The sequence below is a fragment of the Sus scrofa genome, chromosome 6, assembly GCF_000003025.6.
Source record: "Sus scrofa isolate TJ Tabasco breed Duroc chromosome 6, Sscrofa11.1, whole genome shotgun sequence".
Classification (NCBI taxonomy): Eukaryota; Metazoa; Chordata; class Mammalia; order Artiodactyla; family Suidae; genus Sus; species Sus scrofa.
This window is the reverse complement of record NC_010448.4, coordinates 53,334,621-53,349,524: the sequence shown is the minus strand read 5'-3', so window position 1 is coordinate 53,349,524 and position 14,904 is coordinate 53,334,621. Positions and strand designations below refer to the sequence as shown.

Sequence of the window (14,904 nt, the reverse complement as noted above, 5' to 3'; positions counted from 1 at the left end):
GCAAACTTTAAATGTACGATTAAATTACTAGATAAAGTATAATAATAACGTATAACCTATATAAACGTGTGTGTGTGTGTGTGTGTGTGTGTGTGTGTGTTTTACTGTTTGTTTAAGGCGGGCTTCGGTCAGGCACTCCCTTCAATGAAACCCCCAGTTCTGCTACAGAGTCAGCCTGGGGGCTCTTCAGGCCCAGAAGCTGGCTCAGTGTCCCAGGTGACAACGGCCAGGGCTCCCGGCTTCTTCGAGGCCTCGAGGAGGAAACGGGACTGTGGGAGGAGGACGGGCTCGGGGCGGGGAAAGGCCCGGGCAGATGTCAGGGACTCCTGCTCGCCCCGCTAAGGAGACAGAAGCCTGAGGAGGAAAACCAGCCCCTCACGGGACCGCTCTGAGATCTGGTGCAAACGAGGAGCGCGGGGAGGAAACCCGACGGCCAAGATGGACGAGAGAGCTCCCCACAGTTTTTATCAAACAGAGCCTTTCCCCGTTTTAGCATCTCTGTAAAAGGGGGTGCATCTTACAACCGACGGCTGGCTGGGCACCGCCATGGATCAAGGGTCAAGTGCATCTGGAAGGCCTGTGGCTGCCTGGCTAGGGTAAGGGGCCTGCGGGTGGAGCTTTGCCACCAGCCGAGCTTGAGGGGTGGGCTTCCTAAGCCAAGGACCCGCTCAGGGGTAGGGCTTGAGAAAAGTGCTGAGGGGATGGGTACGGGGGGCCATGAAGGCAGCGGAGCCTGGCTGGGGGCCTCCCGGGCCCCAACCACTTGGACGCCTGGGAAGTAGGTTCTGAGTGGCACCTGGGGATGAGCATTTTAAACATGCACCTCTGCAGCTTTTGGAAGCAGGTGGCTCATACTTTTTGAGAACAAGAATAACGACTCCAAACACCGGCTCTCTGCTCTATTTCTCCACCCCTGTGACCTGTCCATCCTATAGTCAGTCAGTCAGTCAATCAACAAACATCCACATCCTACTGCAGAGTTGAGAACGCAGGGCCAATGTTTCCCTCCTGTAGTTTAAAAGTCTAGTGAAAAAGCTAGGCCTGAAGAAAAGCTCATGGGACACCTACCACATCCCAACAGGGCTACGACGGGTGGGGGAGTGAGCTGGGAGGGCACCCCCAGAGCAGGGGCTGAGGCTGGGAAGGGCACCCAGGGAAGGGGAAGGGGCCTGGGGGGAGCCGATCTCTCTCTCCTGAGAGAAAGGAAATAAAACCTTCCCCTGGACTCCTGCTCCTGATACCTGCAGAAACATGAATCTCAAAACAAGGACACTCGACCCGCGGGACCATACAAGTCTGCAAAGTTCAAGAAGGGGGACGCTGACCCACAACGACACAAGGGAGCAGCGGGCCAGTGACCACTTCTAGGAGGGGGTGTTGACTGGGCTGGGGCACAAAGGAACTCTCTGGCTGTGATGTGAATGTTTTGGATCTTTTTTTTTTGGCCCCACTCACAGCAGGCCAAAGTTCCTAGACCAGGGATTGAACCCGAGCTACAGCAGTGATGTGAGCCTCAGCAGTGACCATGTTGCATCCTTAACCGCTGGGCCACCAGGGAACTCCAAGGTCCTGGCTCTTGATGGGGTGTGGCTCACACAGGCTGCCAGGTGTGTCAAGACTCCTGGAGAAGCACCCTCATCTCTGGGCATTTCACTCCAGGTCAATTACACACGGTGACCGGAAATACACAACTCTCCGCACAAGGGGACGCATGTACCTGAACTCTTCCAGGGGGTCGCCCTCACCTAGCCTGGGGCAGTTGGCGTTTGAGGATGGGGGGCGGGTGGGGGGGGAGGCGCCCTGAAGGACAGGAGGGAGGTGACAGTCCAACCATCTGTCACAACCATCCCATGAGTCAGGAGCTGTGGGCATCTGCCTGCCCACACACAGTGGACCAGAGGCAGGCAGCATCCTTCCTCTGGAAAGGGGGCTCCAGGGAGCTTCGATCTGCAGGTGTCCTGGGGGAACAGGATGCAGACGTCACCAGGGGCTCCCTCCAGGGGTCATTACAAGGGTCCCACAGCCCCAGACAGACATTCCCCCCTCACTCCACTCCCAAGGCCACCAGGCTAGGGCACAGGGGACACAGGAGGTGGGAGGCGGGGGGGGGTGGCAGCAGGTACACCTAGAAGTCAGAAGCCCCCTCCAGCCCCTCCAAGCACAAGAAACACTTGGAAGAGGAATTTTAGGGAGATGGAGCGAGCAAGAGGAGGGGATGAAGCCAGGCCTGGCCAGGGACCCCTGAGTCATCAAGCCATCCTCTGACCCTCCTAAGCCTAGGAGCATTTGGTTACAGCCCCCTCGGGGCACACACAGGAGTCACAATGAACTACAGTGTCAACACTGCCCGCTACCTCTGCCAAGTGCTTACTCTGAACCAGGCACTTGCAAAACACTTTTCCACAAGGGACTTTACTGAATTGCTGCAAAAGCTCTAAAAAGAAGCATCAATTATTACTCCTGCCCTCTGGTTCTCTAATCTGGAATTAGAGGAGAGATGTAACTTGCACAAGCTAGAAGGGGCAGAAAGAGGACTCGAACCCGGGCGGCTGACCCAGTTACCCTCTCCCCTCTCCCCCACACTCACCACTGCCCCAATTTCTCTGACTGCAATTTCCACACAGAGCATCAGAATTGACACCCACGCCACACACATCCAGGCATAAACCCTCAAACCTGCAGGATCAGACACAGCCACCAGGGTGCGAGGCCCGAGGGGCCAAGACAGAAAGGACACAAACGCAGATGAAGGGCGACCTGGCCAGAGCTCACCGCCTGCTGACTCAGTGCCCCAATCTGCAAAAGGGACTTAAGGTCTCTTCTCTCACAGAAGAGAGCGGATCCTGGGGGTGATAAAAGAGTCTGGATGCCAAAAATAATATAACACCCGAGCAACTATACTGACACAGTTGAATTGATATGATGTCTGGATTTGCTTAAACGTACTCCAGCAAAAAAGGGAAAAGAAATGACCATACTGGAGTTCCTGTCGTGGCTCCACAGTGAATGAACCCGACCAGTATCCATGAGGACTTGGGTTCGATCCCTGGCCTTGCTCCGTGGGTTAAGGACCTGGCACTGCTGTGAGCTGTGGTGTAGGCTGCGGACGCGGCTCGGATTCCACGTTGTTGTGGCTGTGGTGTAAGCTAGCGGCTACACCTCCGATTTGACCCCTAGCCTGAGAACTTCCACATGCCGTGGGTGCAGCCCTAAAAAGCCAAAAAAAAAAAAAAAAAAAAACACTAAGAGAAGTAGGTCAGAAAGAGAAAGACAAATACCATATAATACCACTTGTATGTGGAATCTAAAATATGACACAAATGATATATTTACTGAACAGGAAAAGACCCACAGACACGGAGAACAGACGTGTGGCCGAGGGGGAGAGGGATGAGATGGGGTGGGAGTTTGGGATCAGCAGATACAAATCATCATATAGAGAACGGATGGAAACAAGGCCGCCCTGGGTAGCACAGGGAACTACGTTTACTATCCTGTGATAAATCATAACGGAAAAGAAGAGGAAAAAGAATGTATATATATGCACAATTGAATCACTTTGCTACAGAGCAGAAACGAACACAACATTGTAAGTCAACTGCACTCCAATAAAAAAAAGGGCAGGTGACAGAGGGCATCAGCAGAAAACTGGTGAGGCGGGTGACGATTGCTGGTGAAGCTCTCAACTCTTGGAGGTGCTTAAAATGTTCCATGATAGGAGTTCCGCTGCGGCTCAGCGGAAACGAACTCGACTAGTAACTATGAGGCTGTGGGTTCGATCTCTGGCCCCACTCGGTGGGTTAGGGATCCGGTGTTGCGGTGAGCCGTGGTGTGGTTTGCAGACTCGGCTCCAATCTGGCGTTGCTGTGGCTGTGGTGTAGGCCGGCAGCAATAGCTCTGATTCAACCCCTAGCCTGGGAACCTCCATATGCCGAGGGCATGGCCCTAAAAAACAAAAAAAACAAAAAAAAAAAACAAAAAAAAAGAAAGAAAGAAAGAAATTTCCATGATAAAAAGTTAAAATAAGAAAATAAGAGTTCCCTTGTGGCACAGAGGTTTGCTGCTGTGGCATGGGTTTGATTCCTGGCCCAGGAACTTCCACACGTGACAAGCACGTCCAGAAAGTTAAAATGATAAAGAGCAAAGTGAACCTTCATCACTCTTGTCTCAAAGCTTAAAAATCAAGACTTGTCTTGGGGTTCCCATTGTGGCTCAGTGGTTAACGAATCCGACTAGGAACCATAAGGTTGCGGGTTCGATCCCTGACCTTGCTCAGTGGGTTAAGGATCCGGCGTTACCGTGAGCTGTGATGTAGGCCAGTGGCTACAGCTCCGATTCGACCCCTAGCCTGGGAACCTCCATATGCTGCAGATGCATCCCCAGAAAAGGCAAAAAGACAAAACAAACAAACAAAAAAAATCAAGACTTGTCTTAAAAGCTTTCCACAGGGAGCTCCCTGGTGGTCTAGTAGTAAGGATTCGGTGCTTCCATTGCTGCAGCCCGGGTTCTATCCCTGGTCTGAGAACTGAGATCCCACATCAGGCCGCTGCATGCCATGGCCAATTAAAAATAAATAAGTAAACACAGCTATTTACTCTTTACTCACCTAAGCCTTACAACGACCCCATGAGGGAAATTCTGCTACAGGTGAGGAAACTGAGGCCTCAGTTTTTAGATATTTGATGGCTTGGGACTTTGCCCTCTGATCAAAATGCCAACACTGACTGCCCAGTTTTAGCAGAAGGAGACAAGGACATGGGTATCTAGTCCCATGGGAGACTTTGCTACTTTTTTCCTCCGTCATCAATATCACCATCGTGACATGCCAAGCAAGGGGTCTAGCCCTGAACATCCCTGAGCAGGGAGCTGGGTCCTCTGTCACTGCCATTCCTCCAGGCGAGGAAACTGAGGCACAGAGCAAGGAAGCCCTGCCTGCCCCCAGGGCCACACCGCCGCATCCGATGCCCAAGCAGCCTGCCCTGTGCCCTCCGCTGCCAACAATGTTCCCTGTGTGCCTCTCGGGGAGACAATGGAGAGCTTTTAGAGTGGCAAAGTCACCGTGGGGCCCACAGGAGAACAGTAATCATAGTGAAAATAACAGCAACATCAGATTCTGGATCCTGAACGCCTACTGCACTGCCCGGCCGGGAGGGCGCTGCCTCCTTCAGCCCTCACCACCCACCTGCTAGGGCGCCATCACGGGCCCATCTTACAGACAAGAAAACTGAGGCCCAGGGGAGGATCACTTGCCCAGGGCCATGCCGCAGGTTAGTGAAAAAGCCGACATTCCCTCCCCTGCCTGCCAAGAAGGGGATTCACAGCCCGGGATTAGGGGGTTTCCTAATGACAGATGACACTACTACTGACTGACTAGGCTAAGCTACCTATGTGCGTGACGCATCCTTAATCCTCACGACAACCTTCCAAAAGCAAGTACTGAGATGAACCCATTTAACAGAGGGGAAAACGGAGGCCCAGAGCCAGCAAGCCCCCTGTCTGCAGGTATTTAGCCAGCAAGCAGCAGAGCCGGGATTTGAACCAACAGAGCTGACGTTCTTGACCTCTTCAGCAAGGGGCAAGCATGTGATGCCCGCCACGGGCAGGAAGGAGGAGGCAAGGAGGTCACAAGAGGCAAAGACGATGGGGCGGGTGGGCTAGATGACGAACAGGAGGGGAGACGGCTTCCTTCAAGATGCAGCTGCCCAGGTGCCTCCAAAGACACGTGTCAAATGACCAATCGCAGGCTCCTGACCCAGCAATCCTGCCTCCAGGGGTTTATACCACTGGCATAGCCACTTCCCGATAGGACAAGCAGACGCGTGCCTTCCAGCTCGGCACTAGAAATTGCAGGAACCTCCTCCACATCCGTGTAAAGTAAACAAGAATTTGCCCACACCGAGGAATACAACGCAGCCGAGAAAAAGCCAGAGCAAACCCTCCAAGTACTGCGTCCATTTCTCAGGGAGATGAAGCAGAAAAACCAATATGCGGAACAGTGGGAAAAGGCGCGCTACCATTCGCATGAAATAATTATGTGTACAGATATACACACATATACCAAAACAGTAGGATTAAGAAGCTGCCTCTGGGAGGTGAGCTGGGGGATGTTCTGGATGAAGGGGGAGACTTAGTACATTTGGGCTGTTGAATTGGTCCCTGGTCCATGGATCACTTAGAGAGAGAAAGAGGTTGCTTCCTCCTCACAGCCTTTGCAAAGGCCCCAGACAGAATTAATCTAGCGCCACAGCGGCTAAGCCAGCCTCCTCCTGGCCTGGGTCCCAATACCATAAGTGCGCCGGGGCCCAATACCAGGGCCCCGGTGCACAGTAGGCCCTCAGGAAGTTTAACTGGGAGCAATTAAAGACACAAAGGCACTCTCTCCGGCTTCTGATGCCAACAGACTCCCCCGCCGCCACCATGGATAGCCGCAAACTCGGTACACAAAAGTCATTGTCGCCAAACTAGAAACTGTCTTAGAACACACTCTCTCTTACCGTCGGGGGCCCTCGCAGCCCAGGGGACACAAAGGCCTCAGTCAATGGGGGCGAAACACTTGAGCGGTGGTACCCCAGGCCCAGGAGAATTCTAGGGAAGGAATGAGGATGGAACCCTTGGGGACAATTCAAGCAAACACTTCCCCTGCATCTCTAGTGTGACGCAGCCTACACTGGGGAGCCACGCCAGACAGGCCCTCCGCCCTCAAAGACAGGGGACAAACTTGGATGTGAACGGTGACTAAGCGGGGGCGAGTCACTCTGATGAGGGGGAAGCGGTTTACATGACAGCTGGGTAACAGGGCACACTCGCTATGTGCACTAAGGCAAGGGAGCCTGGGGGGGAAAGACCCCCGAGGGACCCCTGCGGGGCGGGAGGGGGAAGCAGCAGCCCCTCGCTGCTGGCTCTCCAGGCCCAGGCCGCTGGAAAGGAATGCCATGTTTTCCTGTTTCCAATTAACTTCCCCCACCAGCAGCCCTCTGCATTCTTGAGACCAGGAGTCAGGACAGCCACGGGGGAGGGCTGGCGGGAACGCCAGGGGTGGCTGGGCCTGGGGCTAAAAGGCGACCCCAGGGAACCCCACCCAGGGACGCCTCCTGCCAGGCCCCGAGGGCCTCTGGGAAGGAAGCTGGCAAAAGGGGGCCGGGCACAGGCCTGTCACTCCTGGGCCTCACTCTTGCTTCCCCCACTCCCCGCCCCCCCACCCAAAAAAATCGGTTCCAGCTCTCAGGAAACACTCACCCTGCAGAGACCTCGGCCCCTCTCCTCCTGCCCCCGGCCCCCTGGAATTATTATTGCTTATGATGCCTGTCGCCTCAGGAAGGGAGCTTTGTGGCTGCGAGGCGGGGCGGGGGGGGGGTCCCTCTAAGGGTCGTCCCCCAGCTCTGCTGACACCTGTGGAGCCCCTCATCCCTGCAGTTGGGGCTGGAGTTCCCGCTCAGCCATGGGACACATGTCCTCTGGACTCAGTTTCCTCGTCTGTAAAATGGCACCATCGCCTGTATTACTGCCCCCCCAGCCCTTTTCCCTCAGCCCAGTCCCCCAGTCAGGGCTGAAGGGGGCCCCAGTTCCAGGAGCTGGAGGGAGAGTGTCCCCAAAGTGGACTTGGTGGCAGGCAGTCCTCACCCACCACAGGGAATTGCTCCAGGAAGGGTGCCGTTTGGCATTGGCCCTAAAGTGCCCAGCACCCAACACTCGTACTCATCCCGACGGGCGCGCCATATTCCACATGCTGAGGGAGAAATAAAAATAACACGTTTGGGGAAAACTTTGAGCCACTGCAAGGTCAGTTAGGGAAATTAAAATTATCCGCAACTGCAGACAGGAGACCCAGGACCGGTGAGCAAATGACCTGCCTGAGGGGACAGAGTCGGACCGGGAGTGTGAGCCCAGGCCAAGGGGAGAATGAATGGGCAGGGGAGGGTCACGCCGGAGGCCACGGGGCAGAGTGGTGAAGGTCCCCAACAGCTCGGCTTCCCTCCCAGCAGGGCTGAGGAGGTCCCAGCTCAGGTGGAGGAAGAGGAGAATGACAGTGGGGCCAATTACCGAGGACCCCCCAAGCCCCACCCGGCGAGGCCTGGGGCCCCCCTTCTCCTGACTCGCACACCTCCAACCCTCAGCTCTCACAGGCAAACAAGCGCTCTGCTCCGGCCACAGGTGAAGGCATCCTGGCCCCCTCCTAGCTTCCCCACACTCCCGACCCCTTCCCCAAACCAGCACTCAAGGGGAAAAACAATTCAGCGGCTCCTTCCTGCCATCATTTACATCTGACACCCAACTGATGCCAAAGGGACAAAGTGCCAAAGAGGGGTGTGGGAGAACCTAACAGTTCCGAGCTGTGTCCGAAAAACGTGAGCCGATTACACATCAGGGCTGTGTGACCCTAGGCCAGTCACTTCGCCTCTCTGAGCCTCCATGAGCCTGTCTGCAAAATGGGAGTAACGTAACTGACCCTACTTCCTCCTGGGGCTGTGGTTGGTGCAGGCACTAGCAGTAGCCTCTCTCTAACAACCTCTGGGGTGTGATTTCCCGCTTCTAGGGGTGGGCAAGGCTGGGGGAGGGCGGGGTAAGTAAGTACAGGGCTTCAGTCCCACTGGACACTGACACGTGGGAAGGGGGTGGTTCCTGAGCTGTCCACCTCCCCTGTTCTCCCACAGCCCCCCCACCCCCCAGGTCAAAGACACCTCACCTCAGGTGAGGGGACAGGTTGCAAACACAGAGAATTTATCAGCAATCTCAGGCCTGGAGTCCAGGGTGTTTCTAAAAACTGTTGCCCTGACGAGTAGCGGCTGGGAAAGGAGGCGTGCGGAAAAGCAAACACTCAAAAACATCCCCCGACTGTGCCACTATAGGAGGGGCTGTGTGACAAAAGGGGCTGCCGCTCCGGGCAGAAGGCTGGGCACGAGCTGCGGCCCACAGTCTGGGAACATCAGAGGGCTGGGACCTGTCACCCCAGCCTCCCGGGGAGAGCTGACACAGCGGCCTCTGACCCCACCTCCCCGGGAAGTTCAGCTGCTCAGAACCACAAAGCAAAACAAAGGGGTGCGGAGATAGGAAGGAGCCGCGCTGCCTTCCAGCCACCGCTGCCTCCCGGGCCCTCCCGCGGCTCCTCGCCCGGGTGGCCGCTGGCCGCGGACCAAGGCCCGGGCAGCCCCTGGTCCCTTGTCTCCCCGAGGCCGCCGGGTGACAGGAGCCGGAGAAGCAGCCGAGGGGCGGCCAGGGATGGGAAAACCAGATGGCTCCATCCCTCCTCCCTCCTCCTCCATCCTTCCCTCCGGGTGCCCGCGGCCTGGCCGCCCTCCGCAGGGGCCCGGGGAGGCCTCGGGCCCGGCTCGTCCGGGCTCACCCCAGGGAAAGGGTTGCCTTTGTCTAAAGGTCACCACCCGAGCGCGGTGCCCGGGCTGGGCCTGGTGCCTCCCATTCCCGGGCCGAGGGGGAGGAGATGGGGGGCCACCCCAAATCTCGGGAGGTGACAGGGGTAAGGCTCCACTCCCTCCTCCCCCCACCCCCCGCAACGGCCCCCTCCGGGACCAGCCAGCTAGCGGGGGGGGGGGTCAACTCCTTTCACTGCTGGGGGGTGGGGGACCAAGTCAACTCCTTTCATTGTTTAGGGGCGGTGGGGAGGGGGAGACCCAGTGGCCTCCTTCCGCATCCATCCCTTCCCAGCCTGCCGGAGGCCCCGTTTCTTCCCGGCACCCCCAGGAGGGATGAGAGGAGGGGGCGCAGGGGACGGGCGAGAGGGGGAGATGAAGGCTCGCCGGCTCCGACAGGGAAGCCACCATCCGCTGCCCCATTGCCCTCCTCTTTCCCGAAAGGCGAGGAGCAGGGCGAGGGGAGGAGGCCCCCGGGCCGGGGGAGGGGGGGTCTCCCCGCCCCTCCCCCCGTGGAACGTTAGGTCTCGTTTTTCCGCCGCTCCATTGTATCCCCGGCAGCCGGCGGGAGGGCCGGGGAGGCACCGGGCGCCGGGTTTGGGCAGAGGAACCCGGGGTGGGGGGTGGGGGTCCCCGCAGGATCGGGGCGGCGGTGATGGTGGGAGAGACGCGAGGAGTCGGGGGGGGGGCTACCGGGGGTGGTGGGCGCCGAGCAAAAAAAGAGGCAGCGGGCGCTGCGCCCCGGTTGGGGGGCTGAGTGTGTGAGTGTCGGGGGGTGGGTTCGGCCCCGGCTCCGGCTCCCCCCACACACACCCTCGCCGCCAACCCCCACTCCCCCCTCGCTTTTGCGCCCTGTCACAGCCCCGACTCGCAGGTAGAGAGAGTTAAGAGATTTAAAGAGAAATTGCTACATTGTGAGAAACTCACCCTGATGTTTGAGCAGCCGTCGGCGCGGGGTCTCCGAGACGGCCCCGCACGGGCTGCAAAGGGAGGACCCAGAAGGGGCCGACCGGCCGGGCCGGTCAGCGCACTGCCTGATCGCATGGCGGCCGCCCGGCAGCCTCCGCCAGGCCCCTGCCGCCGCCCCGCGCCGCGGCCCGGGCGCCCCGGACCCGCGCCCGCTCCGGGCAGGACCCCTCGGGTTTGCAAAAAAAAAAAAAAAAATTTTTTTTTTAATTAAATGCAAAAGAAAAAAAAAAAACCTTGCAGGTTTTGTGTCCCGCCCCCCCTCTCCTCCTCCTCCTCCTCCTCCTCCCTCCGCCCTCGCCGGGGGACGAGCTTGGAGGAGGCCCCGCCCCGCGACTCGGCAAACCAGCTACCGCTCTGGGCGCGGAGCGGCGGGCCCGCCAGCGAATGGGAGGCTGCGGACGCCCCGGGAGGGTGACCTCCGCACCGGCACCGCCCCCTCCCTCGCTCAAGTCCCGGGGGTTCGGGGCGCGTCTTCCCAGGCTCCGTTGGAGCCTCCCGACTACATCGAGCGATGTTCTGGACTAGGGGGGAAGGCTAAACGGATTCGCACTCCCGGATCCCGGGCGACCGGCCCGGCTGGGGAGGGGGCTCCGTGCGCCCCGGCCGCGCCCCGACGCTGGGGACGGTCGCCGGGTAGGAGAACGCGTCCAAGGGGAGCGCCGAAGGTTCGAAAAGGTAGCGGGAGTCGTGGATGGAGAAGGGAGGCCCCGCAGGTGGAATCTCGAAGGAGCCGGGAGTCGGAGCCAAAAAGCTGGAAGGCTGGGGAGCGGGGGCGGTGCTTTGGGGACACAGGCCTGGACCCCAAACGCGGCTCGCTCACTCACCTCTGTCGGTTCTCTGAGCTGCCGCGGCCTGGAGGCGGGCGCCGGGGAAGCGGATCCGACCTCTCTTAGAACCTCTCCTCGAGGTCTCTCGGGCCGCGCAGATGGGATTCCCAGAAGCCCCGGGACGCCTCGGTGGTGTTGGGTCTGCTTCCGCCCCGCCGGGCCGAGAACGCCTTGCGGGCGTGACACTCAGATGGGCGCGTTTCTTCGGCGAACGCATGCTGAGCGCCTACTGTGTGCCCTGCGCCGGGCTCGGAGCCCAACGAGGACCCAGATAGCTACGAGCTACCCTCCCCAAGCGCTCAGGCCGAGGCGGCTTATATTCTGGTCGCTTAATACCTTCAGTTTCCCCGGTTCCCTGAAAAGCTAGGCGCATACCCCACGAAGCTGCTCAATACATGTGTGTTGAATAAATAAGTGATTGAGAGCTATGTGTTTTTAAGCTTTAGATCTGATCCTAGTTTCTCGGCGGCACTACTGTTATTTACGAGACCACGGAGGTAAAGGGCCCTGACTCAAACCCGGGAGCTCCTGGTTCCCATCCTGCCACTTGTTTACTGTGTGACCTTGGGCAAATGACTTCACCTCTCCGCTCCTCCATTTCCAAGAAGAAATCAATACTAGGTCTCACTTAGAGGGTTAGTAGGAGAAAATGACTTCTCTCGGAGAGCGGAACCTGACAGGAAGCGCCAGATAAGTGCAGACCGTTATTATTATTGATTATTATATAAAAAGGGAACCTGATCAACTCCAGAACTTAACACACGCATTGCTCCAAACAGAAAACAGTGGTCAATCTATGACTAACGTGGTGGTCATCCGCCACCCACTGAGATAGGGGACCCTTAGGGAACAGCCATATACACAGACATTATTTTGGAGCAGCTTTATTATTTGTTGGCTAAGATTGACACTCAGTTACACAGCTTGAATCCTGTCTCGATGGCTTTTTTCCAGTCTTCACCAGGAAGAGACCCTCAGTCACCTCTATCTAGAGACCTTTAGTTAGTCCCATCTTACGGGCGTAGAAAACTAAACTGGCCCAAAGAGGGAAAGTGTTTTGCCCAAGCTCCCACAAGCAGGAAGTGAGACCTGATCTGAGCCAGGTGCCACTCCTGGCTCTCAGAGCTGCTGACCCTGGGGAACCTCAGAACTTGGGAACTGACTGGGGTTCCAAGTTAGCAGATTTGAGGCGCTGCAGGGGATGACTGTCCAAGTTCACTCATCCAGGAAGTATTGTTGATGAGTATCTAGTGTGGGTGGGGAATATAGTGTCACCCTGGTTCCTGCCCCATCGATACCCCTACCCCACCCCCACCCCCAGCCACTGTCTATTAGGGGATACAGACAATGAGAAAATAAGCAAATAGGTCTCTTAGCCTGTTTCCCTGGCCCTCAGTGGCAGGTTCCAGGCTTCCAGTGGCATTACGCCTGCTACACATACCCCCCAAAATAGTGTACCCAGCACTTAGTGCTCAAGAAAGGTATGCTAGGAGTTCCTCTTGTGGCTCAGTGGTAACAAACACAACTAATATCCCTGGCCTCATTCAGTGGGATAAGGATCCAGAGTTGCCATGAGCTAAATTGTAGGTTGCAGATGTTCAGATCCCATTGTGGCTGTGGCTGTGGCTGTGGTGTAGGCCAGCAGCTGCAGTTCTGATTTGCCCCCTAGCCTGGGAGCCTAGGAACTTACATATGCCGTGGGTTCAGCCCTAAAAAGCAAAAAAAAAAAAAAGAAAGAAAAGTTCTGCTAAACAATGAGATAATGCCCACACAAACAGGCATTCTCCATCTCTTAGGAAGATGGTCTGAAGACCAGGAGGCTTGTATTGTGCCTGGGTGTGAAAGAAGCCCCCAATCTGGCCATGGCTGGCAAAGCCCTGGGAGGTCAAACATCCAAGGCCAGAGGAGAGGTCGACATGGTCCCCAAATTTTAAGAGACCTGCTCTTCTTGGGGGGGGGCAACCCTTCCCTTTGAGAATCAGATGCAAGACGTGAGTTCTAGGTTAGGAGTAGAGGTGATGGTGAAACCCTAAGTGATTCAGCAACTTGCCCCAGGGATACCAAGCCAGGGTAGGGACTAATGCAGTCACCCATGTTCACTCACTTTGTCCCTTAGTCACCAGCAAACCTGGGCAAAGTCCCGTCTCCAGCTCCTTCATGCAGTGGGACTGTAGACTCAGACACCAAAATCCACCCCCGATATTTTATTTTCTTATTTACTTACTTATTTTTCCCTCCCAATATTTTATTACGAACATTTTCAAATAGGAAAAAATGAAAGAAATATGATAGTGACCATCTCAATACCCAGCACCTCGATTCAACTATCAGTATATTACTCTATTTGCTTTCTCACACATCTGAGCATCTATCCACCCATCAAACCCACTTCATTTTTGGACACATTGCAGACATCTGTTTATTTCTCCCCAAACACACCATCAACCAGGTAAGCCTAACTTCCCACTGTGAAAAACACTCTGTGATAAAAACACCTCAGCCAGAGGCCAACTCTCATTTAAACCTCAATTCTAACTTTTTTTTGGCTACCCCTGGGTATGTGGAAGTTCCCAAGCCATTCCCTGGCCAGAGATTGAACCTGTGCCACAGCAGTGACAACTCTGAGTCCTTAACTGCTAGGCCACCGGGAAACTCACTCAATTCTAACTTTTTTTTGTGAAAGAAATAGGTTCAGAGAGGGTAAGAAACCGGATCGAGGTCACACAGCTGGGGATTCAAACCCCTCTGTCTGTCCCCAGAGTCCAGACTTGATGAAGTGTTCTCCCAGGGGCTTGACGCCCTGGGAGATGGAACATGTTCGGCTCACTGGCTCCCAGTTCCCCTGGCCCTCCAACCCTCCAGCCCTGAAAGCTACCCCCACCCCCACCCGAGCATTTTCTGTCCCATCCACTCACACTTCTAGGCCTTCCCCAACCTACTCCCAGCTCTCCCAATCATCTCTTAACCCCTCTTATCCTAACTGAGCGCTACATCTCCTACCTGTCCTATAACCCAGCTCCTACCCTGCAGGGACCATCTCCCTACAGAGAGGAGTGGGTTTTCTTTTTATTTCTCTCCCTCTTTTTTTAAAACAACTGGTTTGTGCCGCTGAAAGTCAAAACAACGCCCATCGCGGCTCCTCCCTCGCACTGGCAGATGCAGTTTAAAACTGCCAACCGGAGCTCTGTTTCTTGATCTTGGGAGGATGTTTCCACGGGTGTTTTTAGGTTTCAGTTGAACAGCACACTTAGCATCCGTGCACTTTTCTGTAGGGAGCTAACACTTATATAACAAGAAGGAACAAAACAAGAAAAGCCTTGCCCAATTCTAAAACACCCCTGAGGTCCCTCCAAGTTCCATTCAGAGCGGCGTGAAGAGAAAATTTCCATCAAAGATCCCTCCAGGATCCAAATTCTAGCCGCCAAGCGGGGGAAAAAGGGAAAAGCGGAGAATCAAAGGGCACTGACTCCAGAGCGACCTGCGCCCTTGGACCGCGCCCTTTAAATATGGCTCATTCAGCGGGAAAGTGCTGCCCTAACTCCCAACGGCGCTGGCTCGCTCGGAGAGCCAAGATCGCAAGCGGCGGCAAATCAGGCAGCTGCAAGCCCAGCCCGACCTCGGGTCCTCAGCGCGGCAAGTGCGGGGGGCGGGGCCTAGCCGCCCATTGGCCCACACCGGGGGCGGGGCCACGTCTCCATTCCGCCTCCATCCCCCGCCGGGTTAAATAGGCTTCGCGCCGGCCT

General features: G+C 56.3%; 1 protein-coding gene across 1 annotated transcript in view; it reads right to left on the bottom strand.

Annotated features, from left to right (window-relative positions):
• The window catches only part of BICRA (BRD4 interacting chromatin remodeling complex associated protein), a 77,669-nt gene extending 67,310 nt beyond the window's left edge, over positions 1-10,359 (bottom strand). The window contains 1 exon segment of the mRNA XM_021094645.1: positions 10,293-10,359. The gene's annotated coding sequence lies outside the window, so the exon portion shown is untranslated.